Source organism: Rhopalosiphum padi, unplaced genomic scaffold (genome assembly GCF_020882245.1).
Source record: "Rhopalosiphum padi isolate XX-2018 unplaced genomic scaffold, ASM2088224v1 scaffold1, whole genome shotgun sequence".
NCBI classification, from domain to species: domain Eukaryota; kingdom Metazoa; phylum Arthropoda; class Insecta; order Hemiptera; family Aphididae; genus Rhopalosiphum; species Rhopalosiphum padi.
The window spans coordinates 10557979-10574207 of record NW_026869996.1 but is presented as its reverse complement, the minus strand read 5'-3'; the positions used below and the strand labels follow the sequence as shown (position 1 = coordinate 10574207).

At 22.6% G+C, this 16229-nt stretch overlaps 1 long non-coding RNA gene across 20 annotated transcripts in view; it reads left to right on the top strand.

The window, feature by feature from the left end:
- The window catches only part of LOC132931375 (uncharacterized), a 41590-nt gene that overhangs the window by 18627 nt on the left and 6734 nt on the right, over nt 1-16229 (top strand). For 13 of the 20 annotated variants that reach the window (XR_009662558.1, XR_009662552.1, XR_009662549.1 and 10 more), the window contains 12 exons: nt 265-392; nt 1413-1546; nt 2338-2467; nt 2759-2886; nt 4822-4955; nt 5747-5876; nt 6168-6295; nt 7865-7998; nt 8790-8919; nt 9211-9338; nt 12372-12438; nt 13297-13845. This is a non-coding gene — a long non-coding RNA (uncharacterized LOC132931375). The remainder of the gene's footprint in view (nt 1-264; nt 393-1412; nt 1547-2337; nt 2468-2758; nt 2887-4821; nt 4956-5746; nt 5877-6167; nt 6296-7864; nt 7999-8789; nt 8920-9210; nt 9339-12371; nt 12439-13296; nt 13846-16229) is intronic. The other 7 variants (XR_009662555.1, XR_009662557.1, XR_009662556.1 and 4 more) reach the window with 7 other exon arrangements.

Genomic DNA, 16229 nt, shown 5'->3' with positions numbered 1-16229 from the left:
AATTTAAAGAAAATTAATAGTTATGTAACAAAATGTTAATGTCATGATATCCTGACAATAGGACTAAGTAAATGATTCTTATTTACTATAATTAACTTTCATACAATTAATTTAACTTGATACTTCATAAACACTAAAAAACATGATTTTATATGATCATTTTGACGAATATCAAAAATTCATGTTTTAAACTGCTTATAAAGCACTGAGTTATCGAGTCATTCTCCAATTATTATATATATTTAACTGATTAAATTTTTTTAGATGGCAATACAGCAGATGACTCAAGGAATGCTGAGACATTTATTTGTATGCATACAACTTTGGGAAAGTATGAACATCCAATGTTGAAAATGAACTAAAAGATACTGATTATAAAGAATTTATGCAATGTACGTGTAATGGTTATTAGGTATAGTTAATAGAAAATTAATAGCAATGTATCTAAAAGTTACTCAAATGCTTCCCTGACCATAATATTAATTAAATTATTTAATTTATTATTATTAACTTGCATACATTTCATTTAAGCAGATACTTTATAAACACTATAAAACATGATTTTATATGATAATTTTGACGAATAATATATATTTATTTTTTGAACTGCTTATAAAACACACAATTCTCAAGTTAATCTCTTGAAACCTGGACCATTATCATAAAGAAAATGATTCTAATTTATTATTATTAACTTGCATACATCTCATTTAAGCAGATACTTCATTAAAACTATAAAACATGATTTTATATGATAATTTTGACGAATATAAAATATTTTTTTTTTGATCTGCTTATAAAACAAACAATTCTCAAGTTAATCTCTTGAAACCTGGACCACTATATTAAGAAAATGATTCTAATTTATTATTATTAACTTGCATACATCTCATTTAAGCAGATACTTCATTAAAACTATAAAACATGATTTTATATGATAATTTTGATGAATAATATACATTTATTTTTTGAACTGCTTATAAAACACACAATTCTCAAGTTAATCTCTTGAAACCTGGACCATTATATTAAGAAAATGATTCTAATTTATTATTATTAACTTGCATACATCTCATTTAAGCAGATACTTCATTAAAACTATAAAACATGATTTTATATGATAATTTTGACGAATATTAAATATTTATTTTTTGATCTGCTTATAAAACAAACAATTCTCAAGATAATCTCTTGAAACCTGGACCACTATATTAAGAAAATGATTCTAATTTATTATTATTAACTTGCATACATCTCATTTAAGCAGATACTTGATTAAAACAATAAAACATGTTTTTATATGATAATTTTGATGAATAATATACATTTATTTTTTGAACTGCTTATAAAGCACTGAGTTATCGAGTCATTCTCCAATTATTATATTTATTTAACTGGATAAATTTTTTTAGATGCAAATACAGCAGATCACTCAAGGGATGCTGAAACATTGTTTGGTATTCAAACAACTCTGGAAAAGTATGAACATCCAATTTTGAAAATGAACTAACGAATACTGATTATAATGAATTTATGCAATTTACATGTAATGGTTATTGAATATAATTTATAGAATATTAATGTAGTGATACAATAGATATTTGTTAATACAGTGAATAAATGATTATTAAACACCTGAGAACTTTTAATTTTCATTCTTAAAATTTGTCTTAGCTTTAAAAATCATTTTATTTTTATTACATTTATAGGATAATTTTGTTGAATATAACAAATTCATACATTTAACTGCTTATAAAATATTTTATTCTCAAGTACGTGTTTTGATACCTTGACTGTTATATTATGAAAATTATTCCATTTTATCATTTATAACTTTCATATGTTTTGTTTAACCAGATATTTTTACTTCATAAGAACTTTAACAAATTATTTTATATGTTAATTTTTACGAATTATACAATTCATATTTTTTTCATATTGAATAGAAGAAAATTTAAGTTATTGTTCGAGTGTATTATTTAGTTACATTTATTTTACATTCAAATTCAACAAAATAATTTGGTAGATTTGTAATATCTTTTATGGCTTATCATAATTATTATTTCTTATCATCTGTTATATGATTATATTTCATATCACTTTGCTGTTTTACAATCGTATTTGCATTTAAGTTTTAACTGAAAATTGTTTTTAAATATTTTGTATTAAGAATAAAGTTGTTCAGATAGTTATTGTTTGATTGTTTCCGTTACTGACTTATTCAGTATTTTCCAAATACTAGTTATCATATAAAGATTTTCGTTCTAATTATGGTGTGTAGTAGTGACATTGTTTACTCCAACTATACGCATATTTAACTGACTACAATATTTTCAGATTGCAATACAGCAGACAATGAAAGCCATGGTGAGACATGAATTCGCGATTATATCAGTTTGGAAAATATAAACATCCTATGATGAAAATGGACTAGAAGATACTGATAATAATAATTGTTTTATTCAACGTACGTGTAGAGCTTATAATAGAATATAATTTAAAGAAAATTAATAGTTATGTAACAAAATGTTAATGTCATGATATCCTGACAATAGGACTAAGTAAATGATTCTTATTTACTATAATTAACTTTCATACAATTAATTTAACTTGATACTTCATAAACACTAAAAAACATGATTTTATATGATCATTTTGACGAATATCAAAAATTCATGTTTTAAACTGCTTATAAAGCACTGAGTTATCGAGTCATTCTCCAATTATTATATATATTTAACTGATTAAATTTTTTTAGATGGCAATACAGCAGATGACTCAAGGAATGCTGAGACATTTATTTGTATGCATACAACTTTGGGAAAGTATGAACATCCAATGTTGAAAATGAACTAAAAGATACTGATTATAAAGAATTTATGCAATGTACGTGTAATGGTTATTAGGTATAGTTAATAGAAAATTAATAGCAATGTATCTAAAAGTTACTCAAATGCTTCCCTGACCATAATATTAATTAAATTATTTAATTTATTATTATTAACTTGCATACATTTCATTTAAGCAGATACTTTATAAACACTATAAAACATGATTTTATATGATAATTTTGACGAATAATATATATTTATTTTTTGAACTGCTTATAAAACACACAATTCTCAAGTTAATCTCTTGAAACCTGGACCATTATCATAAAGAAAATGATTCTAATTTATTATTATTAACTTGCATACATCTCATTTAAGCAGATACTTCATTAAAACTATAAAACATGATTTTATATGATAATTTTGACGAATATAAAATATTTTTTTTTTGATCTGCTTATAAAACAAACAATTCTCAAGATAATCTCTTGAAACCTGGACCACTATATTAAGAAAATGATTCTAATTTATTATTATTAACTTCCATACATCTCATTTAAGCAGATACTTCATTAAAACTATAAAACATGATTTTATATGATAATTTTGACGAATATTAAATATTTATTTTTTGAACTGCTTATAAAACACACAATTCTCAAGTTAATCTCTTGAAACCTGGACCATTATATTAAGAAAATGATTCTAATTTATTATTATTAACTTGCATACATCTCATTTAAGCAGATACTTCATTAAAACTATAAAACATGATTTTATATGATAATTTTGACTAATATTAAATATTTATTTTTTGAACTGCTTATAAAACACACAATTCTCAAGTTAATCTCTTGAAACCTGGACCATTATATTAAGAAAATGATTCTAATTTATTATTATTAACTTGCATACATCTCATTTAAGCAGATACATCATTAAAACTATAAAACATGATTTTATATGATAATTTTGATGAATAATATACATTTATTTTTTGAACTGCTTATAAAACACATAATTCTCAAGTTAATCTCTTGAAACCTGGACCATTATATTAAGAAAATGATTCTAATTTATTATTATTAACTTGCATAAATCTCATTTAAGCAGATACTTCATTAAAACTATAAAACATGATTTTATATGATAATTTTGACGAATATTAAATATTTATTTTTTGATCTGCTTATAAAACACACAATTCTCAAGTTAATCTCTTGAAACCTGGACCATTATATTAAGAAAATGATTCTAATTTATTATTATTAACTTGCATACATCTCATTTAAGCAGATACTTCATTAAAACTATAAAACATGATTTTATATGATAATTTTGATGAATAATATACATTTATTTTTTGAACTGCTTATAAAACAAACAATTATCAAGTTAATCTCTTGAAACCTGGACCACTATATTAAGAAAATGATTAGAATTTATTATTACTAACTTGCATACATCTCATTTAAGCAGGAACTTCATTAAAACTATAAAACATGATTTTATATGATAATTTTGACGAATATTAAATATTTATTTTTTGAACTGCTTATAAAACAAACAATTATCAAGTTAATCTCTTGAAACCTGGACCATTATATTAAGAAAATGATTCTAATTTATTATTATTAACTTGCATACATCTCATTTAAGCAGATACTTCATTAAAACTATAAAACATGATTTTATATGATAATTTTGACGAATATTAAATATTTATTTTTTGATCTGCTTATAAAACAAACAATTCTCAAGATAATCTCTTGAAACCTGGACCACTATATTAAGAAAATGATTCTAATTTATTATTATTAACTTGCATACATCTCATTTAAGCAGATACTTGATTAAAACAATAAAACATGTTTTTATATGATAATTTTGATGAATAATATACATTTATTTTTTGAACTGCTTATAAAGCACTGAGTTATCGAGTCATTCTCCAATTATTATATTTATTTAACTGGATAAATTTTTTTAGATGCAAATACAGCAGATCACTCAAGGGATGCTGAAACATTGTTTGGTATTCAAACAACTCTGGAAAAGTATGAACATCCAATTTTGAAAATGAACTAACGAATACTGATTATAATGAATTTATGCAATTTACATGTAATGGTTATTGAATATAATTTATAGAATATTAATGTAGTGATACAATAGATATTTGTTAATACAGTGAATAAATGATTATTAAACACCTGAGAACTTTTAATTTTCATTCTTAAAATTTGTCTTAGCTTTAAAAATCATTTTATTTTTATTACATTTATAGGATAATTTTGTTGAATATAACAAATTCATACATTTAACTGCTTATAAAATATTTTATTCTCAAGTACGTGTTTTGATACCTTGACTGTTATATTATGAAAATTATTCCATTTTATCATTTATAACTTTCATATGTTTTGTTTAACCAGATATTTTTACTTCATAAGAACTTTAACAAATTATTTTATATGTTAATTTTTACGAATTATACAATTCATATTTTTTTCATATTGAATAGAAGAAAATTTAAGTTATTGTTCGAGTGTATTATTTAGTTACATTTATTTTACATTCAAATTCAACAAAATAATTTGGTAGATTTGTAATATCTTTTATGGCTTATCATAATTATTATTTCTTATCATCTGTTATATGATTATATTTCATATCACTTTGCTGTTTTACAATCGTATTTGCATTTAAGTTTTAACTGAAAATTGTTTTTAAATATTTTGTATTAAGAATAAAGTTGTTCAGATAGTTATTGTTTGATTGTTTCCGTTACTGACTTATTCAGTATTTTCCAAATACTAGTTATCATATAAAGATTTTCGTTCTAATTATGGTGTGTAGTAGTGACATTGTTTACTCCAACTATACGCATATTTAACTGACTACAATATTTTCAGATTGCAATACAGCAGACAATGAAAGCCATGGTGAGACATGAATTCGCGATTATATCAGTTTGGAAAATATAAACATCCTATGATGAAAATGGACTAGAAGATACTGATAATAATAATTGTTTTATTCAACGTACGTGTAGAGCTTATAATAGAATATAATTTAAAGAAAATTAATAGTTATGTAACAAAATGTTAATGTCATGATATCCTGACAATAGGACTAAGTAAATGATTCTTATTTACTATAATTAACTTTCATACAATTAATTTAACTTGATACTTCATAAACACTAAAAAACATGATTTTATATGATCATTTTGACGAATATCAAAAATTCATGTTTTAAACTGCTTATAAAGCACTGAGTTATCGAGTCATTCTCCAATTATTATATATATTTAACTGATTAAATTTTTTTAGATGGCAATACAGCAGATGACTCAAGGAATGCTGAGACATTTATTTGTATGCATACAACTTTGGGAAAGTATGAACATCCAATGTTGAAAATGAACTAAAAGATACTGATTATAAAGAATTTATGCAATGTACGTGTAATGGTTATTAGGTATAGTTAATAGAAAATTAATAGCAATGTATCTAAAAGTTACTCAAATGCTTCCCTGACCATAATATTAATTAAATTATTTAATTTATTATTATTAACTTGCATACATTTCATTTAAGCAGATACTTTATAAACACTATAAAACATGATTTTATATGATAATTTTGACGAATAATATATATTTATTTTTTGAACTGCTTATAAAACACACAATTCTCAAGTTAATCTCTTGAAACCTGGACCATTATCATAAAGAAAATGATTCTAATTTATTATTATTAACTTGCATACATCTCATTTAAGCAGATACTTCATTAAAACTATAAAACATGATTTTATATGATAATTTTGACGAATATAAAATATTTTTTTTTTGATCTGCTTATAAAACAAACAATTCTCAAGATAATCTCTTGAAACCTGGACCACTATATTAAGAAAATGATTCTAATTTATTATTATTAACTTGCATACATCTCATTTAAGCAGATACTTCATTAAAACTATAAAACATGATTTTATATGATAATTTTGATGAATAATATACATTTATTTTTTGAACTGCTTATAAAACACACAATTCTCAAGTTAATCTCTTGAAACCTGGACCATTATATTAAGAAAATGATTCTAATTTATTATTATTAACTTGCATACATCTCATTTAAGCAGATACTTCATTAAAACTATAAAACATGATTTTATATGATAATTTTGACGAATATTAAATATTTATTTTTTGATCTGCTTATAAAACAAACAATTCTCAAGATAATCTCTTGAAACCTGGACCACTATATTAAGAAAATGATTCTAATTTATTATTATTAACTTGCATACATCTCATTTAAGCAGATACTTGATTAAAACAATAAAACATGTTTTTATATGATAATTTTGATGAATATGAAATATTTTTTTTTTGATCTGCTTATAAAACAAACAATTCTCAAGATAATCTCTTGAAACCTGGACCACTATATTAAGAAAATGATTCTAATTTATTATTATTAACTTGCATACATCTCATTTAAGCAGATACTTCATTAAAACTATAAAACATGATTTTATATGATAATTTTGATGAATAATATACATTTATTTTTTGAACTGCTTATAAAACACACAATTCTCAAGTTAATCTCTTGAAACCTGGACCATTATATTAAGAAAATGATTCTAATTTATTATTATTAACTTGCATACATCTCATTTAAGCAGATACTTCATTAAAACTATAAAACATGATTTTATATGATAATTTTGACGAATATTAAATATTTATTTTTTGATCTGCTTATAAAACAAACAATTCTCAAGATAATCTCTTGAAACCTGGACCACTATATTAAGAAAATGATTCTAATTTATTATTATTAACTTGCATACATCTCATTTAAGCAGATACTTGATTAAAACAATAAAACATGTTTTTATATGATAATTTTGATGAATAATATACATTTATTTTTTGAACTGCTTATAAAGCACTGAGTTATCGAGTCATTCTCCAATTATTATATTTATTTAACTGGATAAATTTTTTTAGATGCAAATACAGCAGATCACTCAAGGGATGCTGAAACATTGTTTGGTATTCAAACAACTCTGGAAAAGTATGAACATCCAATTTTGAAAATGAACTAACGAATACTGATTATAATGAATTTATGCAATTTACATGTAATGGTTATTGAATATAATTTATAGAATATTAATGTAGTGATACAATAGATATTTGTTAATACAGTGAATAAATGATTATTAAACACCTGAGAACTTTTAATTTTCATTCTTAAAATTTGTCTTAGCTTTAAAAATCATTTTATTTTTATTACATTTATAGGATAATTTTGTTGAATATAACAAATTCATACATTTAACTGCTTATAAAATATTTTATTCTCAAGTACGTGTTTTGATACCTTGACTGTTATATTATGAAAATTATTCCATTTTATCATTTATAACTTTCATATGTTTTGTTTAACCAGATATTTTTACTTCATAAGAACTTTAACAAATTATTTTATATGTTAATTTTTACGAATTATACAATTCATATTTTTTTCATATTGAATAGAAGAAAATTTAAGTTATTGTTCGAGTGTATTATTTAGTTACATTTATTTTACATTCAAATTCAACAAAATAATTTGGTAGATTTGTAATATCTTTTATGGCTTATCATAATTATTATTTCTTATCATCTGTTATATGATTATATTTCATATCACTTTGCTGTTTTACAATCGTATTTGCATTTAAGTTTTAACTGAAAATTGTTTTTAAATATTTTGTATTAAGAATAAAGTTGTTCAGATAGTTATTGTTTGATTGTTTCCGTTACTGACTTATTCAGTATTTTCCAAATACTAGTTATCATATAAAGATTTTCGTTCTAATTATGGTGTGTAGTAGTGACATTGTTTACTCCAACTATACGCATATTTAACTGACTACAATATTTTCAGATTGCAATACAGCAGACAATGAAAGCCATGGTGAGACATGAATTCGCGATTATATCAGTTTGGAAAATATAAACATCCTATGATGAAAATGGACTAGAAGATACTGATAATAATAATTGTTTTATTCAACGTACGTGTAGAGCTTATAATAGAATATAATTTAAAGAAAATTAATAGTTATGTAACAAAATGTTAATGTCATGATATCCTGACAATAGGACTAAGTAAATGATTCTTATTTACTATAATTAACTTTCATACAATTAATTTAACTTGATACTTCATAAACACTAAAAAACATGATTTTATATGATCATTTTGACGAATATCAAAAATTCATGTTTTAAACTGCTTATAAAGCACTGAGTTATCGAGTCATTCTCCAATTATTATATATATTTAACTGATTAAATTTTTTTAGATGGCAATACAGCAGATGACTCAAGGAATGCTGAGACATTTATTTGTATGCATACAACTTTGGGAAAGTATGAACATCCAATGTTGAAAATGAACTAAAAGATACTGATTATAAAGAATTTATGCAATGTACGTGTAATGGTTATTAGGTATAGTTAATAGAAAATTAATAGCAATGTATCTAAAAGTTACTCAAATGCTTCCCTGACCATAATATTAATTAAATTATTTAATTTATTATTATTAACTTGCATACATTTCATTTAAGCAGATACTTTATAAACACTATAAAACATGATTTTATATGATAATTTTGACGAATAATATATATTTATTTTTTGAACTGCTTATAAAACACACAATTCTCAAGTTAATCTCTTGAAACCTGGACCATTATCATAAAGAAAATGATTCTAATTTATTATTATTAACTTGCATACATCTCATTTAAGCAGATACTTCATTAAAACTATAAAACATGATTTTATATGATAATTTTGACGAATATAAAATATTTTTTTTTTGATCTGCTTATAAAACAAACAATTCTCAAGATAATCTCTTGAAACCTGGACCACTATATTAAGAAAATGATTCTAATTTATTATTATTAACTTGCATACATCTCATTTAAGCAGATACTTCATTAAAACTATAAAACATGATTTTATATGATAATTTTGACGAATATTAAATATTTATTTTTTGAACTGCTTATAAAACACACAATTCTCAAGTTAATCTCTTGAAACCTGGACCATTATATTAAGAAAATGATTCTAATTTATTATTATTAACTTGCATACATCTCATTTAAGCAGATACTTCATTAAAACTATAAAACATGATTTTATATGATAATTTTGACTAATATTAAATATTTATTTTTTGAACTGCTTATAAAACACACAATTCTCAAGTTAATCTCTTGAAACCTGGACCATTATATTAAGAAAATGATTCTAATTTATTATTATTAACTTGCATACATCTCATTTAAGCAGATACATCATTAAAACTATAAAACATGATTTTATATGATAATTTTGATGAATAATATACATTTATTTTTTGAACTGCTTATAAAACACATAATTCTCAAGTTAATCTCTTGAAACCTGGACCATTATATTAAGAAAATGATTCTAATTTATTATTATTAACTTGCATAAATCTCATTTAAACAGATACTTCATTAAAACTATAAAACATGATTTTATATGATAATTTTGACGAATATTAAATATTTATTTTTTGATCTGCTTATAAAACACACAATTCTCAAGTTAATCTCTTGAAACCTGGACCATTATATTAAGAAAATGATTCTAATTTATTATTATTAACTTGCATACATCTCATTTAAGCAGATACTTCATTAAAACTATAAAACATGATTTTATATGATAATTTTGATGAATAATATACATTTATTTTTTGAACTGCTTATAAAACAAACAATTATCAAGTTAATCTCTTGAAACCTGGACCACTATATTAAGAAAATGATTAGAATTTATAATTACTAACTTGCATACATCTCATTTAAGCAGGAACTTCATTAAAACTATAAAACATGATTTTATATGATAATTTTGACGAATATTAAATATTTATTTTTTGAACTGCTTATAAAACAAACAATTATCAAGTTAATCTCTTGAAACCTGGACCACTATATTAAGAAAATGATTAGAATTTATTATTACTAACTTGCATACATCTCATTTAAGCAGGAACTTCATTAAAACTATAAAACATGATTTTATATGATAATTTTGACGAATATTAAATATTTATTTTTTGAACTGCTTATAAAACAAACAATTCTCAAGATAATCTCTTGAAACCTGGACCACTATATTAAGAAAATGATTCTAATTTATTATTATTAACTTGCATACATCTCATTTAAGCAGATACTTCATTAAAACTATAAAACATGATTTTATATGATAATTTTGACGAATATTAAATATTTATTTTTTGAACTGCTTATAAAACACACAATTCTCAAGTTAATCTCTTGAAACCTGGACCATTATATTAAGAAAATGATTCTAATTTATTATTATTAACTTGCATACATCTCATTTAAGCAGATACTTCATTAAAACTATAAAACATGATTTTATATGATAATTTTGACGAATATTAAATATTTATTTTTTGAACTGCTTATAAAACACACAATTCTCAAGTTAATATCTTGAAACCTGGACCATTATATTCAGAAAATGATTCTAATTTATTATTATTAACTTGCATACATCTCATTTAAGCAGATACATCATTAAAACTATAAAACATGATTTTATATGATAATTTTGATGAATAATATACATTTATTTTTTGAACTGCTTATAAAACACATAATTCTCAAGTTAATCTCTTGAAACCTGGACCATTATATTAAGAAAATGATTCTAATTTATTATTATTAACTTGCATACATCTCATTTAAGCAGATACTTCATTAAAACTATAAAACATGATTTTATATGATAATTTTGATGAATAATATACATTTATTTTTTGAACTGCTTATAAAACAAACAATTATCATGTTAATCTCTTGAAACCTGGACCACTATATTAAGAAAATGATTAGAATTTATTATTACTAACTTGCATACATCTCATTTAAGCAGGAACTTCATTAAAACTATAAAACATGATTTTATATGATAATTTTGATGAATAATATACATTTATTTTTTGAACTGCTTATAAAACAAACAATTATCAAGTTAATCTCATGAAACCTGGACCACTATATTAAGAAAATGATTCTAATTTATAATTATTAACTTGCATACATTTCATTTAAGCAGATTTTTCATAAACACTATAAAACATGATTTTATATGATAATTTTGATGAATAATATACATTTATTTTTTGAACTGCTTATAAAACACATAATTCTCAAGTTAATCTCTTGAAACCTGGACCATTATATTAAGAAAATGATTCTAATTTATTATTATTAACTTGCATACATCTCATTTAAGCAGATACTTCATTAAAACTATAAAACATGTTTTTATATGATAATTTTGATGAATAATATACATTTATTTTTTGAACTGCTTATAAAGCACTGAGTTATCGAGTCATTCTCCAATTATTATATTTATTTAACTGGATAAATTTTTTTAGATGCAAATACAGCAGATCACTCAAGGGATGCTGAAACATTGTTTGGTATTCAAACAACTCTGGAAAAGTATGAACATCCAATTTTGAAAATGAACTAACGAATACTGATTATATTGAATTTATGCAATTTACATGTAATGGTTATTGAATATAATTTATAGAATATTAATGTAGTGATACAATAGATATTTGTTAATACAGTGAATAAATGATTATTAAACACCTGAGAACTTTTAATTTTCATTCTTAAAATTTGTCTTAGCTTTAAAAATCATTTTATTTTTATTACAATTATAGGATAATTTTGTTGAATATAACAAATTCATACATTTAACTGCTTATAAAATATTTTATTCTCAAGTACGTGTTTTGATACCTTGACTGTTATATTATGAAAATTATTCCATTTTATCATTTATAACTTTCATATGTTTTGTTTAACCAGATATTTTTACTTCATAAGAACTTTAACAAATTATTTTATATGTTAATTTTTACGAATTATACAATTCATATTTTTTTCATATTGAATAGAAGAAAATTTAAGTTATTGTTCGAGTGTATTATTTAGTTACATTTATTTTACATTCAAATTCAACAAAATAATTTGGTAGATTTGTACTATCTTTTATGGCTTATCATAATTATTATTTCTTATCATCTGTTATATGATTATATTTCATATCACTTTGCTGTTTTACAATCGTATTTGCATTTAAGTTTTAACTGAAAATTGTTTTTAAATATTTTGTATTAAGAATAAAGTTGTTCAGATAGTTATTGTTTGATTGTTTCCGTTACTGACTTATTCAGTATTTTCCAAATACTAGTTATCATATAAAGATTTTCGTTCTAATTATGGTGTGTAGTAGTGACATTGTTTACTCCAACTATACGCATATTTAACTGACTACAATATTTTCAGATTGCAATACAGCAGACAATGAAAGCCATGGTGAGACATGAATTCGCGATTATATCAGTTTGGAAAATATAAACATCCTATGATGAAAATGGACTAGAAGATACTGATAATAATAATTGTTTTATTCAACTTACGTGTAGAGCTTATAATAGAATATAATTTAAAGAAAATTAATAGTTATGTAACAAAATGTTAATGTCATGATATCCTGACAATAGGACTAAGTAAATGATTCTTATTTACTATAATTAACTTTCATACAATTAATTTAACTTGATACTTCATAAACACTAAAAAACATGATTTTATATGATCATTTTGACGAATATCAAAAATTCATGTTTTAAACTGCTTATAAAGCACTGAGTTATCGAGTCATTCTCCAATTATTATATATATTTAACTGATTAAATTTTTTTAGATGGCAATACAGCAGATGACTCAAGGAATGCTGAGACATTTATTTGTATGCATACAACTTTGGGAAAGTATGAACATCCAATGTTGAAAATGAACTAAAAGATACTGATTATAAAGAATTTATGCAATGTACGTGTAATGGTTATTAGGTATAGTTAATAGAAAATTAATAGCAATGTATCTAAAAGTTACTCAAATGCTTCCCTGACCATAATATTAATTAAATGATTCTAATTTATTATTATTAACTTGCATAAATCTCATTTAAGCAGATACTTTATAAACACTATAAAACATGATTTTATATGATAATTTTGACGAATAATATATATTTATTTTTTGAACTGCTTATAAAACACACAATTCTCAAGTTAATCTCTTGAAACCTGGACCATTATCATAAAGAAAATGATTCTAATTTATTATTATTAACTTGCATACATCTCATTTAAGCAGATACTTCATTAAAACTATAAAACATGATTTTATATGATAATTTTGACGAATATAAAATATTTTTTTTTTGATCTGCTTATAAAACAAACAATTCTCAAGATAATCTCTTGAAACCTGGACCACTATATTAAGAAAATGATTCTAATTTATTATTATTAACTTCCATACATCTCATTTAAGCAGATACTTCATTAAAACTATAAAACATGATTTTATATGATAATTTTGACGAATATTAAATATTTATTTTTTGAACTGCTTATAAAACACACAATTCTCAAGTTAATCTCTTGAAACCTGGACCATTATATTAAGAAAATGATTCTAATTTATTATTATTAACTTGCATACATCTCATTTAAGCAGATACTTCATTAAAACTATAAAACATGATTTTATATGATAATTTTGACTAATATTAAATATTTATTTTTTGAACTGCTTATAAAACACACAATTCTCAAGTTAATCTCTTGAAACCTGGACCATTATATTAAGAAAATGATTCTAATTTATTATTATTAACTTGCATACATCTCATTTAAGCAGATACATCATTAAAACTATAAAACATGATTTTATATGATAATTTTGATGAATAATATACATTTATTTTTTGAACTGCTTATAAAACACATAATTCTCAAGTTAATCTCTTGAAACCTGGACCATTATATTAAGAAAATGATTCTAATTTATTATTATTAACTTGCATAAATCTCATTTAAGCAGATACTTCATTAAAACTATAAAACATGATTTTATATGATAATTTTGACGAATATTAAATATTTATTTTTTGATCTGCTTATAAAACACACAATTCTCAAGTTAATCTCTTGAAACCTGGACCATTATATTAAGAAAATGATTCTAATTTATTATTATTAACTTGCATACATCTCATTTAAGCAGATACTTCATTAAAACTATAAAACATGATTTTATATGATAATTTTGATGAATAATATACATTTATTTTTTGAACTGCTTATAAAACAAACAATTATCAAGTTAATCTCTTGAAACCTGGACCACTATATTAAGAAAATGATTAGAATTTATTATTACTAACTTGCATACATCTCATTTAAGCAGGAACTTCATTAAAACTATAAAACATGATTTTATATGATAATTTTGACGAATATTAAATATTTATTTTTTGAACTGCTTATAAAACAAACAATTATCAAGTTAATCTCTTGAAACCTGGACCACTATATTAAGAAAATGATTAGAATTTATTATTACTAACTTGCATACATCTCATTTAAGCAGGAACTTCATTAAAACTATAAAACATGATTTTATATGATAATTTTGACGAATATTAAATATTTATTTTTTGAACTGCTTATAAAACAAACAATTCTCAAGATAATCTCTTGAAACCTGGACCACTATATTAAGAAAATGATTCTAATTTATTATTATTAACTTGCATACATCTCATTTAAGCAGATACTTCATTAAAACTATAAAACATGATTTTATATGATAATTTTGACGAATATTAAATATTTATTTTTTGAACTGCTTATAAAACACACAATTCTCAAGTTAATCTCTTGAAACCTGGACCATTATATTAAGAAAATGATTCTAATTTATTATTATTAACTTGCATACATCTCATTTAAGCAGATACTTCATTAAAACTATAAAACATGATTTTATATGATAATTTTGACGAATATTAAATATTTATTTTTTGAACTGCTTATAAAACACACAATTCTCAAGTTAATATCTTGAAACCTGGACCATTATATTAAGAAAATGATTCTAATTTATTATTATTAACTTGCATACATCTCATTTAAGCAGATACATCATTAAAACTATAAAACATGATTTTATATGATAATTTTGATGAATAATATACATTTATTTTTTGAACTGCTTATAAAACACATAATTCTCAAGTTAATCTCTTGAAACCTGGACCATTATATTAAGAAAATGATTCTAATTTATTATTATTAACTTGCATACATCTCATTTAAGCAGATACTTCATTAAAACTATAAAACATGATTTTATATGATAATTTT